Source organism: Choristoneura fumiferana, chromosome 18, assembly GCF_025370935.1.
Source record: "Choristoneura fumiferana chromosome 18, NRCan_CFum_1, whole genome shotgun sequence".
Classification (NCBI taxonomy): domain Eukaryota; kingdom Metazoa; phylum Arthropoda; class Insecta; order Lepidoptera; family Tortricidae; genus Choristoneura; species Choristoneura fumiferana.
This window is the reverse complement of record NC_133489.1, coordinates 1,681,119-1,701,952: the sequence shown is the minus strand read 5'-3', so window position 1 is coordinate 1,701,952 and position 20,834 is coordinate 1,681,119. Positions and strand designations below refer to the sequence as shown.

The 20,834-nt window shown below is 39.2% G+C and overlaps 1 protein-coding gene across 3 annotated transcripts in view; it reads right to left on the bottom strand.

The window, feature by feature from the left end:
- Positions 1-20,834, bottom strand: part of LOC141438205 (uncharacterized) — a 166,615-nt gene that overhangs the window by 99,271 nt on the left and 46,510 nt on the right. For all 3 annotated transcript variants that reach the window (XM_074101968.1, XM_074101970.1, XM_074101971.1), the window contains exon 3: positions 15,843-15,886. The gene's annotated coding sequence lies outside the window, so the exon portion shown is untranslated. The remainder of the gene's footprint in view (positions 1-15,842; positions 15,887-20,834) is intronic.

The window sequence follows — 20,834 nt, the reverse complement described above, 5'->3', positions numbered from 1 at the left end:
AGACTTAGACGAAGATTTAACATTATGCACTGGAGCATAAAAAGTAATGTTTTGAAATGAAATGAAATGAAATGAAATGAAATATATTTATTTGCTGGAATACGTTGCATAAGGTCTTACAAGTAGATATCATCAGGAACAGTATTCAGTCGATATACAAAATCAACATGCAAATTTAAAATTACAATGATTATGATTTAAAATTCAAAAAATCCTTAACATTATAGAAGCAGTGATCATGTAGCCACTGTTTGCCACCTACCTACATTCAGCATAAAAACGATTTTATTCATAATTTATGATGTGTAGATTACTTGTTTTTTGTGAATGATCGCAACATGTCAATGCGTCTGATGGATGCGCCCGCGCCGTTCGCCTTGGCCACGTTCCAAACAAGTTTACCGCCTTATGCCATAAATAAACATAAATTTATATTACCGTTTTGCAATATATTTAATTGCGTATTGCCAAATACTGAGCCACTTTATATGGCATGTTGCACTAAATGAAGGTAGAGAAGTAGAATTTTTAGCAACGTATGCTACTTTGTGTAGGTATTTGTCTAGTTTTATTTTTCAACAGTGGTTAATATTTAATCTCTTGCAATGTTAAGTCCATTACAAACACTAGACTGTGGGAGTTGACGAGCCAGAAGCCAATTGATAAGGAGATCCTATTGAGGAAGTGGCGCTGGGTCGGACACGTGTTGCGGAGACCCGATGCTCATCTCGCCAAGCAAGCGCTGGAGTGGCAAGCTGCTGGTAGTAGGAGGCCAGGCCGACCCCGAATCACCTGGAGACGGTCGGTTGAGAAGGAGATCTCCCTAATTGGGTACCATTGGCGAAACCTAGAAGCCACAGCACAGGACCGTGACGCATGGAAGTCCCTACTGCGAGCCCTATGTCCCTGCTGAGGGACTACAGGAATTCATCATCATCATCAATGTTAAGTCACTTATTTATAGGAATACAAGTACATTTGTTATTTTGTTAAGAAATAAAAAAACTGTTAAAATACAATGGATAATTGTAACAACATACAAGATTTGAAAAATTCCCACAGTTTGCCCATCTCGGACAAGTAATCGTAGTGTAAAAAAATGAACTAATTTAACACTTCAAAAATACTCGTAAGTACTAGAGATTCTAGGCCATGCATGGTAACATACTTTTGAGTGGTTCAAATAGTTCAAAGTACAGGTGCTATGTACGATAACCTTATCAAATGTTGTAGCGATTTTCCCTAAACTCCATTGTAACATGTGAACACTATGTAAACAAACAATAAGTCATAAAGTTAGAAACCGACTGGCAAAAACTTAACAAAAGGCAAGTTAAGGGAACAGTTCGGTACATTAAGTTATGGCTGGAAAGCTAGGAACTATGGTCTACCGGGGCCAGGGAGGACCACATCATCACTCAGCATTATTACTACTCAAATATTGTTTCGTCTTAAAACGATAAAAGCATTTGCGTTTTTATTTGAATGCAGTATTAACAATTATATGTATTTCATTTATTGAATCAGGCGTTACTTTGCTGAGGTCCTATCTTGTAACGGTTACGGTTACTTAAACGGTTTGACCTATCACCTTTCAAGCAGAGGACCGTGGGTTCAAACCCCAGCTCGCAACTCTGAGTTTTTACAAATTCATGTGTGAAATTACATTTGAAATTTACCACGAGCTTTACGGTGAATGAAAACCTATACAAACCTGCGAAGCAATTCAATGGTGTATATGAAGTTCCCAATCCGCACTGAGCCCGCGTGGGAACTACGGCCCAAGCCTTCTCATTCTCAGAGGAGGCCTGTGCCCAGCAATATGACGAATATAGGCTAGGATGACTTTTTTTCTTTCTTTCAGAGGAAATCGCAATGTTTTGCCATCGTGTTTTGTCGTATAAGTGCGCTTTTATCTTACTTTCTCAAATAGGCTTAGTAAACTTCAGTAAGCTAGTTGAGACAGCAAGATAAATAAGAAATTTTCCGACAAAATACGATGGCAAAACACTACATCTGTAAGCTGGGCTGTCCTCCCTGGCGCGCGGATGGTGACTGATGGTGGCGGGCTGACCGTGGCATGCCCGCGTTGCGGTCGGAAGCACGTTTGCAGTAAATAGAGTTTTCGCATTTCCTTGTTCAGTGTCACACAACAAAAATCATTTCGTTTAATTATTACAAGCTTTTAATTTGCAATGCATGTATGTATGTAAATACCTACATAATATGTATTAATCTTGCGAGTTTAATTTTATCCACTTTCAGTGGTCAGATTGACTTGAAATTTGCCATATTTATTAACCTGGCGACAAATACAATAATCTAGTAGTGACATCCTGGTGGTCCAGCCAGGATCGTCTCCGCAGGACGGAAATACTCAACAGTTAATGGCATCGACTTGAAAGGTACAGAAATGTAAATTGGATGACAATGCAAGTACAATCAACAAAAAAACAGTCAGCAAAAGAGCCTGTATTAAAAATGCTTTTTTTTTGACGGTTGCGAATCGAATTCGGGGCCTAACCAATTCACGACCAAAAAAATTTGTGTCGTGCGGTCCGTCTGTCACTTATACTAATTAATACGAGAGCGAGAGGGACAGTACGATACGAACTTCGATTTCCGAACTTCGGAGTAGGCCCTCTGGTAACAAAACACGCCACAGTTCAATCAGTTTTCTCCATTTTCTTGAGGATACAAATAACACCGGTCAAAAGCGAAGAGAAGTTTCCCTGCCGGCCGCGCGGCCGCGTTATTTATTCGTTTGGGATATTGCTGTCTTTATCGCTCGTGGCATAAGCGCTCGCAGCCGTCCCCCCCATGCCATGTAATTTATATCGAGATAGCTGTAGGCTTTTCAAGATTTGAGCGGTTGAATTTTGGGTTTTTGTCCTCATATTCTACGAAAAGTATAGCACAGAAATAAATGATATTTTGCAATCAAGATATACATTATATTTTCTATGCCTGTGGTTTTTTCGATTTTTGTAAAAATGCTTTTCTAGTCCATAATTCTCGTGCAAAGTTGACATCTTCTCTTTGTCGACTTTTGAGCTCCTGTAATTCTGATAATACACATTTATATGAAAAACTGAAAAAGCACAGGCATAGATAATTACGTATAGTCCATACTTACGAAATTTCATCTATTTCTGTTGCCTAGTTTTCAAATGAGACCGGGACTACGTTTGTATGGAGAATGGAACGAAGAGTTCTCTTAAGTTCCCGGCAATACACCGGCGTGGGAATGCTTCCGCCCACTGAGTGTCATTTGATTACCCCGGATGACGCAAGCGCATTACCCGAAATGACCAGTCATAGCATAGCGCACCACAGTCATTGCTATGGATCTTTCTCATGTTCTAAAGCCCCGCTTACCTATGTTATTATATAATCGTATGTATGTAAACTCTTTATTGTACAAAAGAATTTGTCACACTCCTAAGCTCTTTCAAATTCAAATTTATATGTTTTATAAATAGAAATAGAAATAATTTATTCGTGACAAAGTAGCGTAGCATAACAAAGGTATATTTTTTTTATTCGACTGGATGGCAGACGAGCAAGTGGGTCTCCTGATGGTAATAGATCACCACCGCCCATAAACATCTGCAACACCAGGGGTATTGCAGACGCGTTGCCAACCTAGAGGCCTAAGATGGGATACCTCACGTGCCAGTAATTTCACCGGCTGTCTTACTCTCCACGGCGAAACACAACAGTGCAAGCACTGCTGCTTCACGGCAGGATTAGCGAGCAAGATGGTGGTAGCAATCCGGGCGGACCTTGCACAAGGTCCTACAACCTGCAAAATTTTGTCAACATAGGTAAATACAATTACATAAGTAATTACCTATTAGTTTAAGTATAGGTAAGTCATCGCTACCTACCAAGTGATCTGCTTACGTTTAAACTGCATGGTTGGCCTGTAATTGGGTAAATACTCTACCAATTGTTATGCCGATGCAGCTATGTTTGTACTTTATGCTTTACGGTATGTTACCTGTTGCCAAACCTAAATATATAAAGAAATAAAAAAATACCTAGATGATATGAATAAATAAACAAAAGAACAAACTATATGATGTGCCTGTCGGCGTACGAAATTTAGAGAATAGGTATAGGCAGCTGCAGTAGACATTGGCTGCAGTAAATTGTTCATGAATATGTGTCTTGTTGCGTTGGAGTTTAAAAAAAATGTTAGAAAGAAAGAAAACATTTATTCGTGACATTACATGACGTGAAGTGACATGGATAAGAATAATAATAATAAAAACAGAAATAGAATTCGCGCTGTCATCGTTCATCCACCATTACATCTGATATTTCGTTTTCTAGAATTTTTACCGTACAACGGCAAAACCTACTAGACACTGGCAATATTGTCCTCCAATGGACAGCGCCCTATTTTCCAAAAAAAACAGCAACAATAATAAAAATAATATAAAAATTGTTACGTATGCATGTCACGAAATGGTCCCAAATCAGCAATCTGCCGGTCTTGCGAACGGCGCTGGTCTTCTTTTGGGACCATCTGGTCATTATACTTTAAAAAAAGTACAGTTAAGTGAGACCGATACAATTTTTAGTTTAAAAATATAAAAATACTTTCCTATTTAATTAAAATAAAAAGAAATACTAACATTACAAAATGGGTTGCCAGTATATAAAAAAATAAATAGGAATAGAACAGTCTCCTTTACCCCTCTCACTCCTAACAAAAGAAAAAGAAAAAAGAAGAATAGACAAAACAAAACAACAAGCGATTGATTCGCCAACCAAATTGCGATTTCTAAAAGTTATTCGACTAAAGATACAAAGTTGATATACCTACGTCAATATTCTTCGGTATCCCAAATAGTAAAGAAATGTGAATAAAAAGTATCAGTGCAGTTGCCATGAAACAATTTGTGTTTCAAATAAATAAGGCCGTGGAACCATGTGATCAACATTATATAGCCATAAAAAAAAACAACAGTGTTAAACAGATGAGAAAACAGACAGGTATGCGGTATTATTATAATTGACGATTGTTGTATTAACTATAGTTTTAAATCTATAAAGCGAAGATGGTGACAGCAATAATGTTCACGAAAAGAAAGTAAGAGTTATGTAGTAATACATTATGTAAAAGCTAAATAAAGGAATGAATAAAGCGTTTTATTTCGCTCCAAAGGTCAGGAAAAGCACGTAACTCGTTACAAAAGCTCACGGAACAGTGAGCTGTTAAAACTTTACACCTGTCATACAAATTCTGTGAAGTCGATACACTGTGATGTAACCATTCAAGAGTCATACACAGTGTTAATAATACAGTAGGTGAGTCGGTTCGTTGGTAATGGTTTTGTATCTATTTATATCCTTCATCTATCTATACTTATAAAAATCAATCCCTGTTCTCTTGTCACGCCATAAGTTGAGAACGACTTTGTAGGGTTCCGGAGCCAAAATGGTAAAAACGGAACCCTTATAGTTTCGCCATGTCTGTCTGTCTGTCTGTCCGTCCGCGGCTCCCTCCTCCCATAGATGTAAAGTGGGGGTGATTTTTTTTCTCATCCAACCCTATAGGTTGGGTATCGTTGGATAGGTCTTTTAAAACCATTGGGGTTTGTTACGACGATTTTCGATTCAGTGATTTGTTTGCGAAATATTCAACTTGAAAGTGCAAATTTTCATGAAAATCGAGCGTCCCCCCTCTAAAATCTAAGCCGGTGGGTGGAAAAATTTGAAAAATTCAGGATGGTAGTAAGTGTAAGTATATCAAACTTTCAAGGAAAACTATAACGGCTAAGTTTGCTTGAGAATTATTAGTAGTTTAAGAGTAAATAGCCCTAAGGTATAAAATATACCTAAACTTGGAATTGTATAAAATACGAAATCCTTAGAAAAACATTACGGTACTTAATTTTTTTTAAATAGCTTATAATGTGTCCCACTGCAAGCCAAAAGCTTCCCCTTTCTTATACCACTCGTCTCTACTCTTGGCCAGCTTTTGCCAATCTGATTGGAATCGGTCTAAATACTCTAAATCGTCCCGCCATCTTCTCATAGGTCTGCCTCTGCTCCGGTACCCGTCGCATGTATGGAACCCAATCAGTGATAACCCAATTCCCACCTTATTTAGCGCTAAATTCCTTGGTTCCCCTTTCCTGAAGCAACACCAAGAGGACAATTCACGTGAGTGCTAGATTAAGTTTAGTTTGTAAGAATTAGGTTAAGTTTAGGATCCACGAATCGTGGACGAGTTGTTCCAGTTCCCAACCGTGGGAAACAAAAGACACGGAACAGGCTTTTTGGTAATACCTACGGGAATTTTTGGGGCATCTCGGTGTTTTGGATGAGATTTTCTATTTAGATAACTGGAAGTCTGGAAAAACACGTAGGCTACTGTTTATTACGCGAAAATTCACACGGGATCAGAATAAAATCCCAAAATTTACGTAATTTGGCGCCAGTTCTTTAAGCCGGTACTTTTCGAAACGAGTGAAATGAAATTTTCTTTCTTTCTTTTAAACTAGGGTCTTCTCTTTTTATCAAAGTTAGCGTACTGATATAAAGCTCCCTGTGTGCACATTAAATGCGGTGACATCACAAATATTAAATTGACTTAATTATACTTATTATTTGTTATTAGGAACTCGTGTGGATGATAGATTAAATTAAAACTATATGATGAAATTTATTACACGCTTTAAGTTAAGTTTTAAATTAAATGCTTTTTCAATTTATCATAAGACTTTAACATTGAATTGGAGCCCGTATTTCTTTAACTCAAAGATGGGATTTTTACATAAAATTATTTCGTGACTTTTCTATGAACGTAAACATATCGTAGCTTTAGAATTGAATGGATCCATCTCTTAAATATGATGATTGAAAAAGACAACTAAGTTAGTGAAAAACTGTGCAATGAAAATTAATTACTAATAGGATGAAGGCAGACGAGCGCGAGCTTCTTTTTTTAACCCCCAACGCAAAAAGAGGGGTGTTATAAGTTTGACCGCTATGTGTGTCTGTCTGTGGCACCGTAGCTCTTAAACGGGTGGACCGATTTGAATGCAGTATATATTTATTTGAAAGCAGATTTTCTAGCGATGGTTCTTAGACATGTTTTATCAAAATCGATTAAGCCGTTTTTGAGATATTGAACTTTGCAGTGACGAAAGACTTTGAAGTCTTAGTAAGTAATATCCAAGTCGTCATACATGTCATTCACGTTGCAAAAGCATTTTCCACTATTGCAACGTTGCACATGCACCGCGTCGCCGTTAATGTTGCAATATGGGAAATTGCTGACCAATCCCACATGAGACTTTGTCCTACTTGTGTAGTAATTTAGCGAGAGGAAGGAGTTTTTGTTTTATCCATATCTGATGAAAAGTGCACATGGGGCCAAATGTGTATCTCACTGGTTCAGTAACAGCTTATTCACTCTAGCCTTGAAGATCTTTAGTCATCATCCCAGCCTATATACGTCCCACTGCTGGGCACAGGCCTCCTCTCAGATCGAGAGGGCTTGGGCCATAGTTCCCACACGGGCCCAGTGCGGATTGGGAACTTCGCACGCACCATTGAATCGCTTCGCAGGTTTGTGCAGGTTTCCTCACGATGTTTTCCTCCACCGCAAAGCTCGTGGCAAATTTCAAATGTAATTCCGCACATGAATTTCGAAAAACTCAGAGGTGCGAGCCGGGGTTCGAACCCACGACCCTCTGCTTGAGAGGCGATAGGTCAAACCACTAGGCCACCACGGCTAAGATCTTTAGTATTTGTATCTATCTGGAAAATACAGACGATGGGAGCGAATTCCATTAGCAGTCCGCATTAGGAAAGATGAAGCGAACCGCTCCGTGCTGACCAATGGAATACTAACTAAGTACATAATGATGAAGACGCTCTCCCAGCGTGGATGCTCGTTGGTAATATGGAGATAGGAGAATGAAATCTTTTCTCCTATTTATATTTTTACTGCGTTTTTGTTGTGATGTAGTGTGTTTTTGTTGTCAATTAATGTTGTGAGTTTGAGTTTGAGTTTGAAATCGTACCTACGACCAGTGGCGGATTTATGTTTTTAACGAGTGTAGGCCACTTTATATCCGCCGCCCTATGTAACTTTCTAAAATAATTTTCTCGTTCAAATCTGCCGCCCCTATAGGCCGCTGCCGCCCCTAGGCCGCGGCCTATACGGCCTATTGACAAATCCAGGACTGCCTACTACCTGAAAACTAGGGATGGGGCCGAATATTCGTTTTATATTCGGTATTCGGCATATTCGGCAGGTTTACCGAATATTCGTATTCGGCCGAATATTCGGCTAAATCACCGAATGTTCGGCAAAGTGGTACACAAACTTTTTACTGTATTGAGCCATGTATGAGTTGAATGATAAATGTATTGTTTTTATGAGCTACAGTGAAGCTTTTATGTTTTTGTTGACACTGTAGTTATAATTCCAATAACAGTAGATACAACAGATGGTTATTAATTGTAAACAAAATATAAGTATGTAGGTAGCTGTTTTGAGATTAAACTACAGTGATCTTTATAATAAAATAATATGTTAATATAATCAATCAGGTCTTTATTGTGAGAAATAAGGCAAGTTTTTTTGTTTTAGTCAAGTTGCATGATTAAATTTCAACATTTCAACAAAAATTAATCATATTTCTAGTTTCTACTTATAAGTCAATTATGTCGAACATTCGGCCGAATATTCGGTTCGGTACAAATTTTACCGAACATTCGGCCGAATATTCGTATTCGGTGAAACCCATGTTCGGCCCATCTCTACTGAAAACCCTATTCCTGCGCATACTTAAAAACTCCGCTGGGTTCCGTGAATTCCGTCATGCAATTTTTTAGGTTTAAAATATACATTACGCCTATCGAATATTGAAGACACCGTTCTCATCAGCCAGAAGACGTCCACTGTTAAACAAAGCGTCTTCCTAAGAACGCTACAATGAACGAAACGCTACATTAAAAAGGCAAAACTAATAAGAAAGAGTCTGCAAATCTTATATTTTATGTCTGTCTGTCTACGTCAGCATCTATCTAAAATGACCCCCACACTGGAACACATTTGACTTAAGAGAGGCTCTACTAACACTGAATAAATAGACATGCCTACAAATTCGTACGAAACTCGCGATGCGCGAGTCCGACTTGCGCTTGGCCAGTTTTTGGTATAGATTTTTTGATTAATTTTATTTGACGCATAAATGTGATGCCGTCTCCGTCTATTCGAACAAAACAAAGAGAGACGGCATCGCATTTAATCAATGAAAAATTTTTAAACAAAAAAAATTTAATCAATTGACGGTGAAACAAGGGGTTAAATAAGTTAAATTTTGTTTTATACATTTTAATACTTAGCTAACTCTGTAACGACGTCCCAAACGTGAATTATTGCCATAACATAGCCTTATGGGTCCTGACGTTTTTTAACAAACTAGTGTTTAAGACCTAGACGTAGTTGGCCTGCTTTGTTAGTTTAGATCTATATTATTTCAAAATTCTTAGAACTCTTTATTCAATTTTTTTTTTATTTGACTGGATGGCAAACGAGCAAGTGGGTCTCCTGATGGTAAGAGATCACCACCGCCCATAAACATCACCAACAACACCAGGGGTATTGCAGATGCGTTGCCAACCTAGAGGCCTAACATGGGATACCTCAAGTGCCAGTTATTTCACCGGCTGTCTTACTCTCCACGCCGAAACACAACAGTGAACAATTTGTACTTTATAAAGGAGATTCGACCGTTATTCTTAGTGTTAATTAGTCCTTTATAAAGTACGCGAGGACCCAGGAGGATAGAAGGTTCAAAGTTTATACCAACACTACCTCCACCACTGTCACATTGAAATATGAAAAGACTTATTACTCCCACACACGCGATGTGCATACTAATTATAATCATTTTTTAAACAAACAATATTATAATTATACAAACAGTTTTCCCAGTATAATCATGGTTTTAAACAATGGTGACTTAGTACAGAAATAATTACGGATATGACATTATGTACGGTTATGGACAAACTGTCTGAAAAGCTTTGTACCGTGGGAACACCGCTAGGATATTAAGAACTAGCCTCTACACGCGGCTTCGCTCAACTAAACCATTAGAAATTTCGTCATTTCGCTAAAATGCTTACCATATTGGTTGAGATAGAGCTACCTTCATACCTACCAAATTTAAAGCTTCTAGGACAAGCAGAAATAGAAAGAAAGAATAAATTTATGAAATGTCAATAAAAAAAATATCGATTTCATACTTGGTACATAATCCAAAATACGGAAATTCGCTAAGCTAAGAGAACTAAAGTCATGAATTTGTAAGTTCTAAATAATGAACATGAAGCTGAAGGAGAAAAGATTTCAAGTTGCAATCACGAACTGCCCTTCGCCTTTGTACTTATCTTTTTTGTATTTCCTTTTTTGTACAAAAGCATAAACAAACAAACTGGCCGCAGCGTTGGCAGGTTTCCCTCTACGTGGACTGACGACATAAGATGCGGGCAGATGGCAAGTTGTCGTTCATTGTTACGTTCTAAGGAATTCTTTGTTCAACGATGGACGTTTTCCAACCTCATGATGATGATCAAAGTCTCACATAACAGCTAATAAGTACATACTAGCCACAGCATTCTTGATGTATAAAACAACATGAGGTCAAAAGAAATCTCTAACCAACCAGAGCGCTTATAATAAGAATACAGTCATTATGAAACGCACAAAGAATTGAGATAATACAACGCATTACATCATTTTAAGTTACGCATGCGTGAAACAAGCCAACTATTTAATCGTCACTATCATTAAAAAAATGCCGCATAATACCTCCGATCGATTGAGATAATTAAAGTGCACCCAAGTATAATTTCCCTTTATAAAAGAAACGATTACTCATTGCCGTAAAACAAAACTTACTTTTAAAGCTATAACAGTGCGTGTAAAAGACAATTTCGTATGAAATTGAACAGTCAATGACGTGGCAAGTTCAAACAAAATGCTAGGCCATTGCATCTTGAGCTCCGAGGATGCATTCATCCTGAAAATTTCATGATAAATGCTATAGAAATCTTTACAGGGAAGAGGTTCAGTTGGACTGGTGATGGACTGCACAATGCGATACTGTGATTGGTCGGATGCAGATGTGAGAGTAATATTAGCCAATTAAAATGTAATCATATGTTAGCGAGGCAGGCTTTAGTTTTCTTGTTTGTTTTGTGAATTCATTATAAATGGGTTTCACGTGTAATCCATAGCCAATTAAAATTAAAATCTATTTTTCATTAATAATCAATAACATTTTTGTGTATGTTGCCAGTGATGGATGACCTATGGCTCTGAGACGTCGGTCTTGACTGTTGGCCACCTAACCTAGAGAGATTCAGAGTCACGCAAGGAGCTATGGAAGAGTTACGCTCAGAGTTTCTTTGCGGAATAGATTCCAGAAGTAAACAAGTCATCGACATAGCTCGAAGACTATATGCGAGTTGAAGTGGCAATGGGCGGGCCACATCGCTCGAAGAACATACATCGTTGGGGGAAGAAACCATAAAAATTTGTCAAAAAAACATATGTACTCGTAATACCGACGTGTCAAAAAATCACATACTTCGGACCACGTTTGGACCATTATTTTCGTACAAAATCCCATTTAAAACTATTCAAACATATTTTGTACGTCCTGTAAAATTTATTAAAATGATACTTAAGTTCAGTTAAGAGCAGACGATCATGCTCGTGTCCAAGCTATAACCATAGCCCGTGGGTCCCGGGGCCCCGGTGTGGTCCCCTCGTCTTTTTAGCGCTCTCAGCGAAGGGAACAATGGCGTGCAGCAATCTGCCATCGCGACTATTGTTGCCCTAATGATCGGCAAAGGACCTATTCTGCATTAAACGAGCAATTATTATGTAAGTTGTATAGCCAAGAATTTCCTTTACCATCTCCTAAGATCAGTGAGGTAAGTATCGGTTGTGGAGTACACACACTAGCACCGATATCTGACATAACAAGGTGTGCATAAATATCTGATTTCTACGGCCGGTAGGACGTGCCAGATATTTTTGCACGCTTCGCTGTCGCAGATATTAATGCAGGTTTTTGAGATATTGAACTTTGAAGTGACAAAGTTTTTGTTGGTTAGGTTATGGGTAATCGGTTAGATTGCAGGTTGCCCTTTGGTTAAGTTATTTGCTGGCAACTGAAGTGTGTCACAACTACGCCGTCTGTCCCACTAGTCCCATTGAGTAGTCCCATCATGGGACTACTGAGACGATTACGTGCCAGTAGTCCCATGGGACAAGTGGCACTAATATTTTCATCCCAAAAGTCCCATTACCGTTATCACAGTGTAGTTACAAAAGTTTGACTACCGTTATCCGCTCAAAGGCACTTCACCCACATTTTTTAACTCCTTTTCCTAAAAACTATACCGCGCGAATCCGCTCTTAAATACCTGATGGCGACTGTACAAGTACATAGTCCTAAAGTACATATATTTTAAATTTTATTGTATTATCTCCTTTGAGCGTGATCATTGTATTCACTCGACAAATTAAAGCTTTCTGGTACTAAGAGTGTTTGAAAAAATTCACGGACAGACAGACAGACAGACATTGCAAAACTATAAAGGTTTTGTTTTTGTCAGTTTCACAACGGAACCCTGAAACGTGACTGAAGCATGATTAACCAAGGCGTACGAAAGTTTGGCAACCGGGTCCAAACGAGACCAAATGTTTATTTTTTTTTGTAGACAGTCGCAGGTAACAGCTATAGTAAATAGAAAAATCTAATAAATTTTTTAACTTAAGTGTTAACCGCGTATTGATTATTATTATTGTACGTAATCTCTCGTTGCGATCTTCCCCTCAGATCAAAGTCAATTTTTTTACTAAAATATAATAAAGTGTGATTATTAGGGCCTTCACTAAGTACTCTTAAAGTTGGAGGTTGTATCAAAAATACACACTGTATCTATTTTATTCATCCAAACTATATACAAAATCACAGGTGAGAGATGCATCTTGGTTTCTATTTTGTCGTGTTACGGCCGGCTAACTACCGTGGCAGCGACAAATAAACGATACAGTTTATAAATATTGCGGCGGCGATAGTGTTACTGAGTTATGCGCTAGCGCAGGGGGGACAGGTGTGAGTGATCAATTAAAGGGATCGATAGCTAAGATTGCGGGAGCGCGTGCGACGCGGGACGGCCGGCGCAAGCGGAAAGATCTAGCGGGTAAAATAAATAAATACCGGGACGTTTGACATCAATTGAACTCAGTTCCAAAATGGCAAAACTTGTGTTATGGGTAGGTACTAAAGTAATGGATAAACATGCTTAAATGGATAAGTCCATATTCACATGCATATTGAACACCCTAACACTGAAGAACAGACATTCGAATTTTTTGTACCGACATACCTAATATATCTACTACTAACAACTGGGGATCGAACGCAAAGACTTCAGGCTTTGTAGATACATAGGTTCTCGAACCGCTTGGCTAACCGTTCGTCGTTGTCAGTTTAACACACGATAAAGAGTCAACGCAATCAAAATATAGTCTTTGAAAAACACTACCCTCCTTTGGGCAGTCGAGTAAAGAGTGTCTATACAAAGTGGCGTAGCCGAAAAACCTCCTATATTTAGAACAACCAAGAAGAAAAGTCAGAAAATCTTATTTTTTGTGTCTGTCTACAGTCTACATAGCCACAAACATACTGACATCAGGAACTATTTCTAAAATGACACACTGCCTACATTTTGCTTAGTAGAGGGACTTTGCTAACACTGGATATTTATATACCTACAAATTTGTACGGAATCCTCAGTGCGTGAGTCAAACTTGTATTTGGCCGGATTTTTTAATGATGATATTTTCGGGTGATGTTATTTCCCCGCGCTCTTAACTTACCCCACACATCTTAATACATTCGCGCCTATTCCAATCATCCTGCACTTGAGTGGTATGGATCGCTCCCAGTGATAAGTGCTGCACAAATAAAAGACCCGAAATGGATCTACTGTGTGGACATGCGCAAAGCTGTCATTTATCTATTAATACATCATGCAAATATTTTTGTTGCATTGCATTATATACCGTGTTATTTTTGATCTCCGATAACCTTAACTACATTCAACAGGACAAATGAAGTGGCCTAACTCTTACTGTTTTTTTTTACATGAAAAGTGCAGTACCTGATGAAAGGTGCAGATCAGGCCAAATGTGTATCTCATTGGTTCTGTCACAGTCTGAAGGCTCTAGAATAGGTTGTATCTATCTTGAAATACGGACGATGAGAGCGAATCCCATTCTTTAGTAGTTCACATTAGGAAAGATTACTGTTTAAAAAATAATCAAGAATTAAGACAATTAATTATGTGCGGTATTTAACGTTTGGGCTAACGGTTCGCTCCTCTTTAATATTGGAACACAGTGTTTAGATAGTACATTATATCGAAATTCCTGCTATTAATTTCGCAAGCTACAAACATGCAACTAATTTCACATTCGATTCCATTCAACTAAAACATGCTGCCACAATAGATGCTCCCATGCCATATCCCACGCTATACAGAACACATGCCAGATCTAGATTGTTTCTGGGAATGTGAAATTGTCTACGACATGACACATCGCGGCCATTTTGATGACTAGAGACCGCATTCATCATTCAGCCGTAGAACGTCCACTGTTGGACACAGAGGGCCTACTCCGATGTTCGAAAATCGAAGTTCGTATCGTACCGTCCCTCTCGCTCTCGTATTAAATAGTATAAGTGTCAGAGGGAACGCACGACACGAACTTCGAGTTTCGAGTTTCGTAGTAGCCCTGCAGGCCTATAGATCTCCAGTTGCTTCGGTTGGACCAGGACCTTCGCTTAAACCAGGTCATCTGTCCAACCACCACATTATCCATACTAATATAAAAAAAATGTTTAAATGTTTTGTTTTGTTTTATACGTTTTATTTATGAATTGTTGTTTTCTTGGATTGTATTTCAATCTCTTTCTCTCTTCTCAGTGTTTGTCTTGCGCAGTGCCTTAGTGTTTAACTGTTATACTGTGTAAGTTTTCTTCTAAATAAAATAAATAAATGCGAAAGTGTGTGTGTTTGTGTGTATGTTTGTCCGCCTTTAACGTCGAAACGGAGCAGCAGATCGACGTGATTTTTGGCATAGAGATAGTTTATGGACCCGAGAGTGACATAGGCTACTTTTCATCCCGAAAAAATGCACAGTTCCCGAGGGAACAGCGCGCGATAACCGAATTTCACGCGGGCGAAGCCGCGGGCAAAAGCTAGTCGTTCATTCCAGCCTAACGTCCTACGTGGACCCAGTGGGAATTAAGAAGTTCACACTCATCGTAAATACAAACTGAAACATAGATGCACAGAAAAACCAGAAAAGAGACCAGCACTGGAATGGAGTGTTGAAAGTTTCTTGATGAGGGCTACAATATAGATGTCGCTAGTGTCGCTGCTTAAGTGATTAAATAAGAAACCAAAAAAGCTGAGATATGCGGTGCATAGGAGAAATTTGTGTCTGTACTCCTGTCCAGTGGTGGTGTAACACGCAGCACAGAATGCTGAGGACCTGGGTTCGATTCCCAGCGCTGGTCTCTTTTTCTGGTTTTTCTGTGCATCTATGTTTCAGTTTGTATTTTCGATACGGATTTTACGGGATGACCGTAAAAGTAACAAAATTTGGAGTTGAAATAAAAAATACAAAAAGATCCCAAAAAACCAATCTTAATTTCACACACATTGAATTTCTTCGCAGGTTTGTGCGTTTTTCCCAGGTGTCACTTCTGGCAATAACTCACCTCGACATCGGTCACGTGCGCCCGCGCAGGCAACCCGACACCGTCTGGGGACAACCGACATTTGTCGTTAGCATTATGTAAACATAAAAAAAACGGCCAAGAGCGTGTCGGACACGCCCAAAATAGGGTTCCGTAGCCATTACGAAAAAATTGAGTAATATTTTTCTAAGGATTTCGTATTTTATACGGAATCTTCCAAGTTTAGGTATATTTTATACATTAAGCTGCTATTTACTCTTAAACTACTAATAATTCTCAAGCAAACTTAGCCGTTGTAGTTTTCCTTGAAAGTTTGATATACTTACTATGATCCTGAATTTTTTCAAATTTTTTCACCCACCGGTTTAGATTTTAGAGGGGGACGCTCGATTTTAATGAAAATTTGCACTTTAAAGTTCAATATTTCGCAAACAAATCACTGAATCGAAAAATTGTATTCGCAAACTCGTAATGGTTTTAAAATACCTATCCAAAGATACCCCACACCATAGGGTTGATTGAGAAAAAAAAAAACCCCAACTTTACGTCTATATATTTTTTTAATTTTTTATTGTACCATTTTGTCGGCATAGTTTACATATCTATCCGTGCAAAATTACAACTTTCTAGCATTGATAGTCCCTGAGCAAAGCCGCGGACGGACAGACAGACAGACAGACAGACATGGTGAAACTAGAAGGGTTCCGTTTTGTCTTTTAGACGGGCACAGTAAAAAAGGAATTTAAAAACACAAACACAACCTAATTTAAAACATAGTGTAATCGATTCTACTCTCGATTCTGAGCAAACTACTTTCTGGTTTTCAGTTATTTAATTAACACCTTGTATAGCTGACATATTCGTGACAGCCATATTCGGGCACATAATAAACAAGCCTAAAGGTTCGCCTTTGTCGGACACGACATGGAGGACATCATCATCATCATAGCTGACATGTTTCGGGCTAAATCGTAGCCCTTCATCTAGGAGCACGCGTCACGGCGGCTGCTGCAAAATGGCGTTGGCTCGTCATTGTTAAAGTTTAAATGATTTATTATACTTACTACTAACATGAAAATGTTGTAAATCATTTTAAAAATCATGCTTCCTGTTCATGTAACTTCAATGAAGAAATAAAGCTGTCTTTGCGATATGAGATGTGCCACATTAGCCACACGTCACCTTACCAGTTAAATATCAAACCACTCAAAACCATTAAAATACTTGAAAGGTGCCGATCATGTGACAATTACCCACGTAACTGAACATTTCGACAAACGGACCGGTTTCAAAAAGCGTATCAGTGGTATGAGCCTCGTAGGTGGCCTGAAGAGGTGCCTTCTTGTGACAAGGATATTAGCAAAGATACTATATCTATCATAATCTAACCAACTTATAAAACACCTAAGTCTCACATAGCATGGTGAATGGTTGTGTTGCTCAGACTATGAGCTCTCGTTGAGTTCGAAACGGTATTGTGGTGGTGGGTGATTAGTTGAATTTGTGTGATTTTTGTGTGTTCTTACAGTGTTGAGGTGGAGGAATTCTGCATGAACACACATTTCTTGGATAAACGTAGCTAAAAAGTTGTAGGGGTTAGCAAAGTAATTGTTTCAATTAATTGTCGTTTCAAAGTTCAATATCTCAAAAACGGCTGAACTGAAAAAATCAAACATTATCTAAGAACCTCCGCAAGAAAATTCACTTTGAATTCAAATCTCTTTCTCCGTCGGGGTCAAAAATTAAAGATGACAACTGCTGGGACAGTGCCCAACACTCGGACATCTACCTACCTTACATATTATGCCAACCAGACTAGACTAAATTAAGATCTGCCAAAATGAAGGTAAGTATATGTCTACAACTAATCATCGTGTGAAACGTCGCAACTTTGGAAAGCAGATGGCAAATAAATTAATTAACAACATTCCGTATCGAGTGCGTCTGCGCATGAAAGTGAAATGGACGCGGCGCGTAATAGATCGGCCGTTGACCCCACACAAGCTTTGGCTAGAGCTTTTGAAGGTCCGCGAATGTCTTCAACAAGCACTGGTGCCCTTAACCTAGCATAGCTTGAAACATACTTCAATTTATACTTTCCATGTAGGATTTTTACCATAAAGAACCTTAATGGATTTTACCCGATATACATCTTGCTATAATATTGATTAAGGGTAAAAATAATCCGGAGGGGGGGGGTAATTCGTCAATGTTAAATAACAATCAAGAAATTATACAAAAATATTGCATTACTCAATTATAATTATTTCAATATTATATAAACTAAATTAAATCTAGAAATGCCGTGGCCGTAAGCCGTGGTGGCCTAGTGGTGAGACCTATCGCCTCTCAAGCAGAGGGTCGTGGGTTCAAACCCCGGCTCGCACCTCTGAAATCGAAATTCATGTGCGGAATTACATTTGAAATTTACCACGAGCTTTGCGGTGAACGAAAACATCGTGAGGAAACCTGCACAAACCTGCGAAGCAATTCAATGGTGCGTGTGAAGTTCCCAATCCGCACTGGGCCCGCGTGTGAACTATGGCCCAAGCCCTCTTGTTCTGAGAGGAGGCCTGTGCCCAGCAGTGGGACGTATATAGGCTGGGATGAAGATGATGATGAAATCTAGAAATGGCCTCCGTGGCATTGTGCCCAAAAGGCTGGCAGCGATCCCCGTGGGATAGCTGTGCTAATTCTTTCACACATAATACACCCCTTTGGTCTCCAGTTGTGGTAAACGGGCGCTTTTGCTAATCTTGCTATTAGTGACACAATTACCTACTTCTGCATTGGTTATGTGATATTTGTTTATTTCTATATTATTGTGCTCAAAGTCACTCAGAGGGCTATGGAGAGGGCTATGCTTGGGGTTTCTCTGCGGGATAGAATTAGAAATGATGATATCCGCAGTAGAACTAAGGTTACCGACATAGCCCGAAGAATTGCGAAACTAAAGTGGCAGTGGGCGGGGCACATTGCTCGCAGGACGGATGGCCGATGGGGCCAGAAGGTTCTGGAATGGCGTCCGCGGACCGGGAGACGAGCTGTCGGTAGGCCTCCAACAAGATGGAGCGACGACTTGGTTAAGATCGCGGGATCGCGGTGGATGCGGAAAGCACAAGACCGGTCTGAGTGGAGAGCCTTGGGGGAAGCCTATGTCCAGCAGTGGACGTCTTTCGGCTGACATGATGATGATGATGATGAAACGTGACACAATTGTCAAAGTTGTCAAACCAACACCATTGAATTGCTTCGTAGTGTACAGTCACCATCACCAATATCTGACATGGTGTGCCTAAATATCTGATACGGCTCTATTTCTAGGGCCGTGAGTGCAGGCTTTCTACTGAAGTTCCTTCTTCATCGAAAAACTTGAGTTAGGTCGCGTTTCCACCAATAGAGACGCTTCATTTACCTATCGTCGCTCCACTCAGCTGTTTCCACTAGAAAGCTAGTGCTGCTAGAAGCTGTGCTGTGCGAGGATTGGTAAATGAAGGGGTTCTATTGGATCATGCCATACATATTTCTCGCAGCACATCAACGCAACACGAAGCGCATCCTTAAAAGCAGAGCTAGAGCCACCTCTATTTCGAATTTTAGTTTATTTCGTGATAGTAGCGTGATCGAGACAAACACATCATCATGATCATCATGTCAGCCGAAAGACGTCCACTGCTGGACATAGGCCTCCCCCAAGGCTCTCCACTCAGACCGGTCTTGTGCTTTCCGCATCCACCGCGACCCCGCGATCTTAACCAGGTCGTCGCTCCATCTTGTTGGAGGCCTACCGACAGCTCGTCTCCCGGTCCGCGGACGCCATTCAAGAACCTTCTGACCCCATCGGCCATCAGTCCTGCGAGCGATGTGCCCCGCCCACTGCCACTTCAGTTTCGCAATTCTTCGGGCTAGCTAAATACATTTTTAGAATACTGCTAGAAATCTCTCGGTCAATGTCATCGCCATTTTACATACCTAATCACATCACAGCTATTTTCATCTATTAGAACGCACTCATACATTATTCATCGGTTAAATATTTTGCAACCTCCGACAACTAAGCAGATTATGTTAAATAAGATATTTAAATCCACGAATCAGTAACCATTTATCTAAAGCCGTGGAATTGTCGAATTAGAAATTTTGGTTTTAAGCACAAGTAGTAGAGCTAGGATAAAAGGGTTCCTCACTCACTGCACCATTCAGGTGGTCCGGTTGGAAGGAATTCTCTGGCGCGAACCGTAAAGGTAGGTCCCGTGGGGCGACCAGAAAATCGTTTTCGTTTTAAAAAAAAATTAAAGACTATGTTGTAATCTGAAAATAGAATTAAGCGTCATTTAAAGTAATAATGCCCAAATAATATCTCTAAGTCCATATTTTCGACTCAACACTCCATATTTTAAACTAAAAGAATGTGAAACGAAATATGCCTTCAGGCGAGGGCTTTCTATTCTATTTATTACGTATCGCCTAAAGCTATACTGATGTAAAGAAGCATGTTATTACTATCGTAGGCATTTTTATTTTAATTGCCAACCTTGAGTTTTTTAAAACACGTTGTGGCCAGTTTTGGAAGTAATTATTATTGTATGTCAAGACTTTTAACAGATGATTGCGGTTGTAAATCTTGTTAGTGTGGTGAAAGATAAATGCCACAGATGGACAAAGTAATCAAATATTTTCAGTAAAATAAAAAAGGTACGTGATATTGGAAGTAACAGTAACAGAAAACTTAAGTTAAGTTAGTGCACAGAAAAAATAAACAATAAACTGCGTTGACAATAAAAACAAAACAAGGGATTTTTTGGTACCATGTCTTGACATCTTATGTGCGTCTAAACCAGCAGCGGTTCTTAACCTTTTTGGCTGGCGACTCAAAGTATAAAAGTACAAACTATATACTTTCAAAGTATACGCCGAAACGCGCGACCATACTGCTAAAGTTGACGTCATAACAAAAAGTTTTTGTAAATGCTTTAATTACTGATCTTAAACTTACCTCTCCTAAATTAAAGT